The 11,764-nt window shown below is 36.4% G+C and overlaps 1 protein-coding gene across 8 annotated transcripts in view; it reads left to right on the top strand.

The window, feature by feature from the left end:
* Positions 1 to 5,793: 5,793 nt before the first annotated feature.
* KCNJ15 (potassium inwardly rectifying channel subfamily J member 15) overlaps positions 5,794 to 11,764 on the top strand; it is a 108,164-nt gene continuing 102,193 nt past the window's right edge. For 2 of the 8 annotated variants that reach the window (XM_069075015.1, XM_069075017.1), the window contains exons 1-2: positions 5,903 to 6,044; positions 6,129 to 6,206. The gene's annotated coding sequence lies outside the window, so the exon portion shown is untranslated. Of the gene's footprint in view, positions 6,207 to 7,953; positions 11,758 to 11,764 lie in introns of those variants that run through there. The other 6 variants (XR_011165840.1, XR_011165838.1, XR_011165839.1 and 3 more) reach the window with 6 other exon arrangements.

Genomic DNA, 11,764 nt, shown 5'->3' with positions numbered 1-11,764 from the left:
CAGGCAGACTTTAGAAAAATCTGGAAAGACTTACATGAACTGATGCTGAGTGATGTGAACAGAACCAGGGGAACATTGTACACAGTAACAGTAACAATGTGTGATGACCAACATTGACAGACTTAGCTCTTCTTAGCAATGCAGTGGTCTAACACAATTCCAAAAGACTCATGATGAAAATGCTAACCACATCTATAGAAAGAACTATGGAGTATGAATGCGTATCAAAGCTTACTGTTTTCTCTTTGTTGTTGTTGTTGCTGCTGCTTCTTGTTTCTTGTGGTTTTGCCCTTTGGTTTGAATTCTTCTTTACAACATGACTGATGTGGAAATATGTTTAATACGATTATACATGCATAGCACATATCAGATTGCATATTGCCTTGGGGAGAGGGAAGAAAAGGGAGGGGGAGAAAATTTAGAATTCAGAATCTTATAGAAATGAATGTTTGGAGTGGCTAGGTGGCACAGTTAATAGAGCACCGGCCCTGGAGTCAGAAGGACCTGAGTTCAAATCTGGCCTCAGACACTTAACACAATTACTAGCCATGTGACTTTGGACAAGTCACTTAACCTCAATTGCCCTCCAAGAAGCAAAAAAAAAAATGAATGTTGAAAACCAAAAATCAATAAAAAAGAATTATCATTTTCTCTAATGTTATGAAACTATCACTAGTGACTTTTATCTAAATGTCTACAAATGTTCATCTCAAGTGTAATTCCAGACATCTGCATATATTAAATCCAAATTCATTTGGAAGCCATTGGTATCCAAACTATTCATACCCTGTGCAAAAAAGGGATATTAGCCTTTGAAACAATTTGAAGACATTGTTAACACCACCAACAACAAAAAACTATAGAAAACTTCTCATATCTTTGAACATGGCACCTTGAGTTTTTTAAATCCCCAAAAGCTTGAAAATCTGCATATGCCTTGAGTCAGTCTACTGTGACATCATACCTAGAGGAACAGTCTCAATAAAAGTATGTAAATGTACACATAGACAGTCAAGAATTTATTGTTCAGAAGTTGTTTCAGTCATTTCTGATTCTTCATGACCCCATTTGGAGTTTTCTTTTCTTTTCTTTTTTTGCTTTTTGGAGGGGGGAAGGCAGGGCAATTGGGGTTAAGTGACTTGTCCAAGGTCACACGGCTAGTAAGTGTTATGTGTCTGAGGCTGGATTTTAACTCCGGTCCTCCTGACTCCAGGGCCAGTGCTCTATTCACTGCACCACCAAGCCACCCCTGGAGTTTCCTTATCAAGGATATTGAAATAGTTTGCTATTTCCTTCTCCATCTCATTTTACAGATGAAGAAACTGAAGCATACAGGGTTAAATGACTTTCCCAGGGTCACACAGCTAGTAAGTATCTGAGACCGGATTTGAACTTAGGAAGATGAGTCTTCCTGACTTTAAGGCCCAGCACTATGAATACACTGTGCCCCATAGTTCATATTCACATTTGGTCTCTGGCACTTACTGTGTGACCCTAAGCAAGTAACTTAATTTCTGTTTGATTCAGTTTCCTCAGCTGTAAAAAAATAATAGCACCTATCTCAAATGTTAGGATGTAAGAACTGAATAAGATAATATTCCTAAATTTTGCTTAGCACAGTGTCTGGCACATAGTAGTTAGTCACCATAATTCTTATTGCCTTTTCTTTCCCCCTATATAAACAAGAGGGGGAGAAAAGAAATAGCAAATGAGAGGTCATATTTAGTCCTATTGTTACAATATCTCTCTTTTAATATTTACTTTAAGAAATACTTTTGGGGGATGGAGTCAAGATGGTGGAGTAAAAGCAGGACCTCCCCCAGGCTGCAGCTTCCACCTTCCTCAATCCATGTAAAAAGGGACTCTAAACAAACTTTGAAGCTGCAGAACCCACAAAATGACACAGAGAAGCTAACCTCCCACTGAGGACAGCCCGGCAGGCCAGCGGAAAGCAGCCAGAACAGCACTCTGAGAGTCAAGCCCAGCCACTCACAAGATGAGGTTTAACCCCCAGGGCAGGCCTGACTAGCCACTGGCTGGAAGGACTCCAGATCACCAGCAGCTGTGGCTGTTTCCAGATTCATCAACACATAGATGTGAAGGACAAAGTGCAGTCTGGACTTTGAGACCCAGTAGTTGGGAGAGCATCAGCTTTTGTCCCTGGGGTGAGAAGATGCTGAGGGCTGTGGCACAGCCAATGCCATGTTGCAGCTTCAGCTCCTGGCCTGCAGAGTGTAGGGGGACCAAGCAACTAATCTGAGAGGGTAATCGCTCTTGCTTTAACCTGCTTGGATCTGGATTGCGGTTTAGAGTGGAGGTCCTGGGGTGTGTGATCTGCTTGCCAGAGCATGTGGAGGCCTCAGAGAGGGCACCCAACTAATACTTCAGGCAGCTGAGAAAACCCCAGCATTTGGGACAAAAGTTCCCCTGTCTGGTGGCAGAGTCCTACTGTGGCAAAAAGCCCAGGGGTCAAGTGACTGAGGGGCGACATGACCAGGCAAAAGAAGCAAAATAAACAGAAGATTCCAACATTAGACTCCTATTTTGGGGACAAAAAGGATCAAAGCATGGAACAGGAGGAAAACAGTGAAGTCAGAACTCCTGCACCAAAAGCTTCAAAGGAAAATATGAGCTGGTTACAGGCCATAGAGTACCTTAAGAAGCAGATGAGAGAAGTGGAGGAAAAATTGGGAAGAGAAATGAGAACGATGCAAGAAAATTATGAAATGAGAGTCAACAGCCTAACTGAGGAAAATAACACCTTAAAAAACAGACTAACTCAAATGGCAAAAGAGGCTCAAAAAGGCAATGAGGAGAGGAATGCCTTAAAAAGCTGAATTTGCCAGATGGAAAAAGAATCTCAAAAGCTCAATGAGGAGAATCATTTCCTAGGATTTAGAATGGAGCAAAGGGAATCTAGTGACTTTATGAGAAATCAAGATGATGTTAAACAGATCCAAACAAATGAAAGAATAGAAGGTAATGTGAAATATTTCATGGGAAAAACCACTGACCTGGAAAATAGATCCAGGAGAGATAATTTAAAAATTATTGGACTACCTGAAAGCCATCATCAGGGAAAGAACCTAGAAATTATCCTCCAAGAAATTCTCAAGGAAAATTGCCCTAATGTTTTAGAACCAGAAGGCAAAATAGAGGTTGAAAGAATCCACTGATCACCTCCTGAAAAAAAAGATCCCAAAAAGAAAACTCCTAGAAATATTATAGCCAGGTTCTGAAACTCCCAGATCAAGGAGAGAATATTACAAGCAGCCAGGAAGAAACAATTTGAATATTGTGGAAACTAAATCAGGATAACACAGGATCTAGCAGGGATTGAAGGGCTTGGAATATGATATTCCGGAGGGCAGAGGAGCTGGGATTAAAACCAAGAATTACCTACCCAGCAAAACTGAGTATCATCTTTCAGGGGAAGATATGGTCATTCAGTGGAATAGAGGACTTTCAAGCATTCTTCATGAAAAAAAACCAGAGTTGAATAGAAAATTTGCCATCCAGATACAAGAAGCAAGAGAAACTTGAGAAGGTAAACAGGGAAAAGAAATCATAACTCACTGATCAAAGTTGAACTATTAACATCCCTGCATGGCAAAATGATAATTGTAACTGATGAAACTTTTCTCAGTATGAAAATATTTGAAGGGAATAGAAATATATATGTATATTGAATATGAATACATGTGTGAATGTGTGTATATATGCTTACAGGTGTACATAGAGGGCACAGGACCAATTTAATAGGAAGGGATGATACTTAAAAGGGGAAATTAAGAGGTGAGAGAGGAATACAGTGAGCAGAGATGGAGAGAGGCAGAATGGCTTAAACTATGTCATAAAGAAGAGGCAAAGGTAAAGGGTTACAATTGAGGGGAAGAATAGGAAAGCAAAAGGGAATGGTCAACCTTATTCTCACTGAATTTGGCTCAGGGAGGGAATGAAATACACACTAAATAGGGTATCTCACCTTACAGGAGAGTAGGGGGAAGGGGATGAGAGGGGAGATGGTGGAAGGGAGGGCAGGCTTGGAGGGAGGGAATTTGGAAGCACTCACTTTTGAAAAGTGACGAGATCAAAGTAGAGAATAGAACAAGTGGGTGGTGGGATAGGAGGAAGGGAAATATAGTCAGTCTTTTACAATATATCTACTATGTTAATGTTTTGTATTAGCTACACATGTACAATATATACTGAACTGCTTATCTTCCCAGTAAAAGTGGGTGACAAGGGAGGAAAGGAATAAATCTGGAATTCAAAGTTTTAAAATCAAATGTTTAAAATTTTATATACATATATACTATTATTAGTACTATCTTACACGTAATTGGGAAAGAAGATATACAGGCACTGGGGCATAGAGATCCACCATGACCTACTGGAGAAGTCTAAGGGGGTTGAGAGAGCAGAATGGAAGAAGGGATATCCTGTGGGACTGCTATTCTGGGGTAGGGGAAAAATGGGGAGAAAATTTGTAACTCAAAATCTGGTCGAAATTAATTATGTAAATCAGAAGTTAATAAAGCATTTGAAAAATGAAAATAAAGAAATACTTTTGATCATTTCTTAAAATACTTCTAATCATATATATGTATATGCATATATACTATATATACACACATACAGTAATTTTAATTTTGACAAATTCAAACATGAACATTCCCACACACAAGAACAGCAAAAAAAAAGTTTGGAAATTCCTGGAACTTCTCTCAGTTCCTGATGTTTTCTCATCCTGCAATATCCTTCCATGGTACCTAGTTCCCATTTCCCACTCATTTCTGTTTAGGGAACAGGCCTGGAACAGCCAAGTTAAAGACTTTGCTGTGATGCCCAAGTGGGTAGCCATTTTCTTCTCTACCCTTCCTAGCTCCATTTTTGTTTTTGTCTTTCGCCATTAGAATGTAAACATCTCCTTAAAGGCATGGGTTGTTTTTTTTTTGTTTGCTTGTATTTCTATCCCTAGTACTTAGCACAGTGTCTGGCAATAAATGTTTGCTATTTATGTGCCTCTAATATAAAACCAGAAATCTTTATTATATACAGTTTGTTTTACTTAAGCATATAATGAAACTAATTGGTTAGTTTCAAAACTATTCTGTCACTTTTTCTCCCCTTTAAATTCCTTTAGTTTTATTATACATTAAAAAAAAATATTTCAATGACACTTTGGAGGGGGGGATATTACTATGAATAGTGCCTCCTCCAAAGCCTTTCCCCTGTATGAAATTAAGCATAGTTGAGAAAAACTAATCCACAAATTGGCAGTATTTTAAAATGTATGTCTCACTCTCTACCTCTCTAGGAGGTATGCAACATGTTTCATCATCAGTCCTCTGAAATTGTAGTTCCAATCATTTCTTTCTATAAGTTAGACTCTATCTTATTTAAGAGTTTGGACCTTTGGACATTTTAATACATATCCACATTTGTTTCCTCCCTCCCCACCAAAACGTTTTTCTTTGATCTATTCTAATCCTCTTCAGGTTTTGTGACAAGTGGAAGAAGTAACATATAGGAAAATTTAATGTTGTAGGTCACAGTGCTTGGTGGTGACTTTAGTTTTTGTCTGATCATTTATTCATGATGATAATTATTATATTTAGTTCGGTCAGAGTGTTGTTAGAATTTCATTCAGATTCCAATTTTACTCCTTTTGAAAAGTCAAGGATAAGAATTGATTACTAAAAGGGGGAAAGGATGTAGGGATGTAGCTTGAAATAAAGGGGAGGTAGTTGTTATGTAAAAAGCTATCCACTTTATTTTGACTATGGGATCTTAAAATCAGACTTTGATCTGACAGGTTAAAGTTTCTTCAAAGATTAACTGGCCTTCTTTAAAAGTACATCAGTTTCCTCTTAGGCAGATATTTGCATAGCAATGAACTGGGTGTTTATTGCTGCAAATCATTTGCTGGTCTGTAGATTTCCTTAAGAAATTCTGCTGACATCATTGACTCTTTTCTCAGATTCCTTTCATACGATCTCCCTCCTCTCTCACCTCTCTCCTTCTCTCTCTAGTTCATTCAGGTAATTGTTATTCAAAACCAAAACCAACTTTCTTTTCCAGTGACAGTGAACAAGAAATATTTTCATTTTTCTATTTTCCTGAAGGACCCCGAGTTGGCTGTTGATTCCTTGTTCTGTTATGACAACATCTAAAAAGAAGTCTCCATATATTGATCTTTGCAGGTAAGAGGCACATACTTTTAAAACCCTGTAGTATGTAATGATCTGGGAGCTATGTAAAAACCACCACAGCAACACCCTTTCCTTATAAAGTTCAAGTCTTAAATTTGAATTTTTTTAAAAGCAGTTTCAGGAATTCAAGATTGAAATTCAGTAATTTAAGCTTGTCAGAAAGAATTTAAGAGGTACTTTTTACTTGTGGAAAAATGGGTTAATATTTAAGGATGGGGTAGGGGGAAAATAATTTTTTTTTTATCTACTGAGAAACAATACCCAGATGTCATATTTTGCTGTGTGTTAGAGATCTTTAGCTCTCGGGAGAAACATTCTCATTACTTCTACTTGTATAGGTTTCCTTTATTTCAGAATTTTTGAGAGTTATGTTTTTTTCTTGATTTTATGTTACTGTTTAAAAGCTTTTTTTCTCCAATAACTTTCTGTCAGCTACTTTTCTTTTATTGGTTGAAAAAAGAGGTTTAAGTTACTGGTAAGGAAAACTTGATCAGGGCATTTTAAAATTGGTTGCTTAGCCTTGTAAGAAGAGATTATGTAAGTTTTCTGTGCTAGGTATAAGGAATGTAAACAATTCTGACTCGGAGGACATTTTGAACTGTTTCTGATCCATAGAAGGAACCTTTATACATTCAGGCTTGGTATCTGAAAATAAATCTACACTGGCTGAAATTTCCCCATGAAATTTAGTTATATTTACTACATCTGCTTTCCATCATATTTTGCGTAAAGGCACTCTAATACATATCCATATTTATTTCCTTTTTTCACCCTAAGAAACATTTCCCTTAGGTCTATTCTAGTCTTATTTTTATACCTTTTTCCAACTTGAACAGGTTCTGAAATTTACAAAAAATAAAAATTAGCATGCTCTTGATTTATTGTACATTTAAGACCAAAGTTATCCCCTGCTTTATACCTCCTCTATGTTCAGACTTCAAGATGCCTCTTTGCCCCACTTTTTCATTTTACTTAAAAATGATCTTTTTTCTATTACTCAGAGAATCTTAGAAAAATGTATAAAAATTGCTAAAAATATCCTTCTGATTTAAAAATATATATAGGGGTATGTGTATATAAATGTAATGTAATATATGCATGTATATATGCATGCATATGTATGTATGTATAAAACAATCAGCAACCACATAATGAGAAAGGAGGAAGAGGAGTAAGGAAGAAGGTAAATCAATTTTCTTTGCTGGCTCAGGTGCCAGACAAAATTGTGTTCATTATAATTGGCATCACATATGAAAATTGAGTGCCCACAAGACTTGAAATATCACAGAATCCCACTAGCAAAAATAAAGACAAAATAGCTGTCACTGCTAAATTTAAAAAGAAATTTGTAGACATGGAAGTTTCAACATGGTCTAGCCAATACCACAATAATAATAATAATAATAGACTGACATGTAGAAAAATCTAATAAAAAAGAAAAAGGCAACCAGCTATTTATTTTGTTTTCAAGTTGCAAATCAGAAGTTAATTGCCTTTTTTTTTTCCTTCTCCACTGTACTTAAGGCTTAGGTTTTAGAGTTTTTCCCCACTGATCTGTGAGGCCAGTCTTGGATTGCTTATGTAAAATAATGATTCCATAAAGACTTCATTCTATCCCTTTGTTTTTCCCACTGAAAGAAACAAAAACATGTGACCATTTTATTGAAAAAAAAAAACCCACAACATTCCCAACTTCCCTCTTCTGATTTTCTAACTGGTACTCATGATTCTCTTTAAGAATAGGTAGGCATTGCCAGGTATTGGACCTTTAATCCCAGCTGCTGCGGAGAACAACACTGGCAGATCTCCTGAGCTCCAGAACTTCAATGGGCTATGCCGACTGGATTTCCACATTTAAGTTTATCAGTAATATGGGGTGGGTGATCTCCCTCTTCCCCAAGACTGTTTAAAGAAAAATGAACCAACTCAGGTCTGAAATAGTGCAGGTCAAAAATTCCAAAGGGAATCAACAGTGAAACAGAGTCATAAGTAATAGCCTGAACTTTTCTAGCCTGAATGAGATAGGAAGATCTAGTATTTAAAGTTAATGTCAGATACAGCTAACATAGAGTAAACACAAGATAAGTATTTAAGAGTACAACTTAGATATTTTTTGAACATTGAAAAGTTTCATATTAATTGTTCTCTTCTAAGATTTTGTTTTCTTTTTGATTCTTTCCTGCTCATCAATAAGAAAAATTTGTGCAAGGAGAACCAACAGTATAGCACAGAGCACCAAATAGTTACATTTTCCAAATTAAGTAAAAAAAGAAAAGTCATGCATTTGAAAGTTCCTTTCCTGCTGTCCTATCCCATTAGTTCATTGGAATTAAAGAGAAATGCTTTGACTTTCTTTGATAAGTGTTTGGAGTAGGCCTTAGGCTGGTCTCCTGTTAGTTGAGGTTCCATTTCAGAACAAAATGAGAAACTTGTAGGTTTACAACAGCTACCAAAACAAGGCTTACTTAGCTAGCTATAGTCTAGAAAAAATAATTAGCAAGAATATTGCAAACCTTATCTTGCATAGAATCAGTCCCCACCATATATCCCCTTAATAGAGTGCTAGACCTGGAGTCAAGAAAACCTGAGTTCGAATCTGACCTCAGACACTTACTATGATCTTGAGCAAGTTACTAAATCTTTCTCAGTCTCAATTTCCTCATCTGTAAAATGGGGTTGTTAATAGCAGCTACCTTCCAGGATTTTTGTAAAGATAAAATTAAATATTTGTAAAGAGCTTTGAATACATCAAAGTACTATATAAAATCTGGAAGGAGTGTGATAATTTATGTGGTCTTAAAACATCCACCACTTCTGAAGATCCTCAATTGTCCACATAGGTGGGCATTTTTGTGTCTCTAAATGAGCAGAAAACTACCTCAACTGAGCCAGAGGTTACCAGGAAGATAAGTCAAGGGCAGTACAAATTAAACTTTATGTCCCTAGGCCAATCATATTCCCATGACATTTTTTCACTTTTCAGAGAAAAAAAAAAACTAGCTTAACTTGCATGGGGAAAGGACTAGGATTTTTTCACACTGCTTTTAGTGTAATTTTTACCACTTAGATGAATTTAGGGCTGTTACTAGATAATCCTATTCTTATTGATTCAAGGATCCTGGAATAAGAATCTAGGAATCTATATAACTTATGAGTTCAGGAACAATGAAAGAATTTTGCTGAAGACTCCCACTGTGTACAGGTGTTTATGTGGCATGTCAGCACCCATCAATGGCATCCTGTGCTCTTTGAGGATCTATGTCCAAATGCAGTCCATTTTTGTTAAAACAAATCTTATTGGAGACTGGGTCTAAGATATTGTGTGATTGGTGACTTCTTGTCCTTTGGTAGTTGGTTTAGTTTGTTTGGTATTGAAGCTTCCCATGGCTTGTGAGAAGGTGGACATCTAGACTGGTCAATTAAGTATAAGGGTGCAATGTATTGATTAGCAGGGGCAAACCTCTTGTATTGAGACATGAAAGTACCATTTTACATTTGGGGACAGGTTGAGGGCCACTTGAGTTAGGTGGGTGGTCCTACTGCCACAAAGAGCTCAGTTGGTCAGGAATAGCTGCCTCATCCTTAGGGAGATTAAAGGGTCACATACTCTGAACAATGTTACATCACTCTTCCAAAATCCAGATTCATAATGAATTCACTTCCCTCTTTTTGTAATGTCTCCAACCTAGGTAATTAGACCCTCAAAGATCACAGGATGACATTGATGGGTGTTGTCATGGCATATAAACACCTGTATCTAGTGGGAGGCTTCAGCAAAATTCTTCCATTGGTCCTGACCTCATATGGTTGTTCAATCCTGTCCTTTTCAGGACCCAGACTACTTGGCTACCACCTCTAAAAACAGTATAGATGAAGATTATCTCTGCCCCATTTGTCGGGGCTTTCTCGTATAGCAGCCACATGGCTTACAGCTCAACTCACTGGGGATATTTGCCTGCACCCTTGATTCCCTGTTTTCTTCTATTACTTGATTAGTGGCTGCTGCCATAAATTCTGAGGTGTAGGTGTAGATGAAGTGAATTCTTAGCAGAATTAGGTTTGAGGAAGAAACCTGTGGCACTACAGTACAAAGTTTAGCATTTTAGTTCAGGAATACAAATGCACCAAAATTTAGGTTAGTTTTGGTAGAAGAAAGTAAATGGAAGTAATACAAAAGATGGCATAAGAGACAGTGATGGAGAAGATAAGAACTGGGATGATTTCCTTTTTAATTCCCATTATATTACAGAGATTCAAATTCAGGTCATATAAAATGAAAAGTCCACATCATAGTAACCCAATTCACATAATGAAATAATGGATGCTATTTTTTCCCCTATAACTTCTGCTACAGGCCTAGGAAAATGGAAAAGTAAGAGTAATTTTTCATTTTTCCCCTAAATGCTAGTGGGTTTTTTTTTCATGAATTTAGCCTCAAGGTATGTTTTGTGCAAGTGGAGAGACCATGAGTGAGGTGATCTAGGTGGTCTATAGAATTTTCTTAGAGTCCAATGAAAAAAATAGTTTTAAAGTTCATTCAATCATCTTTCAGATAAAATTGAAAGAATCCTACTGTAACAAACCTAGGAATTATCACTTCAGGAAAAAAAAAAGGTCACATACTCTTAGAGCTCTATTTCTTTTAGGTATACAAAATATTTTGATAGTTTATATCAGGAAATCAACTGAGTAGAAATTAACATCTTTCAAAGAGTTAACTTCCAAGACTGAAGACTGAAATGTAATACAGTAATATAAGTGTGAAGATTATACTATACACTCAGAGAGTTTCTCATAAATATTCTTGTTTTTAAAGAAATGTCTACTTTAGATTCTCTATCTCAAGCTATTGAACTCAACTTTGTTTTAAAAAACCTCAATTTACATATCACTTTTAATTTCTCTTTCTTAATATTTCATGACCACTAGCTAAGTTTATTTCTATCAGGCCACATAATTTTTTCCTCGCTCCAGTCTTTCAATATTTGTAGATTGAAGTCTTATTCCACCTAAGTCATACCTGCTAAAGTATGTAATTTCAGCTCCTTCAGTGTTTCCTTCCAAATTACATTCCTAACCTTTAAAGACAAATTGGAAAATGATCCACTCTTCCTTGAATATCTTGTATATGTATATATATATATATATACATACATAGAGAGCATATATACTCTTTCTTTCTCCTCTCTATTCCTAATTTAAAATAAATGATCAAACACTTGAAACTTCACATCATTTAGATTATATTAAAAATAAGTTAAGTTGAAATCTACTTCTCCAGTACTCTTCTATTTCTAAAATATCAATAGATTGGATAGATGATATATGTGACATATATATGAAAATGTGTTTGTATACACTCAGCTTTAGCTTTAAAAGTAGTATGTAGATGTCTTGAGAATACTATGGTGTATCCTTACAGAACACAAAGAATCTTTTAAGTATCTCACTCATTTTATGATTTTCAATTTGCTCTGGTTATTACTGAGAGACACTGTGCCATATTGGGTAGAGTCCTGACTATAGAGTTTGGAAATTCTTTAAGACCT

Source organism: Petaurus breviceps, unplaced genomic scaffold (genome assembly GCF_028583685.1).
Source record: "Petaurus breviceps papuanus isolate PSGF00001 unplaced genomic scaffold, PetGlider_PUasm1.0 90897, whole genome shotgun sequence".
NCBI lineage: Eukaryota > Metazoa > Chordata > Mammalia > Diprotodontia > Petauridae > Petaurus > Petaurus breviceps.
This window is presented reverse-complemented; position numbering and strand designations above follow the sequence as displayed.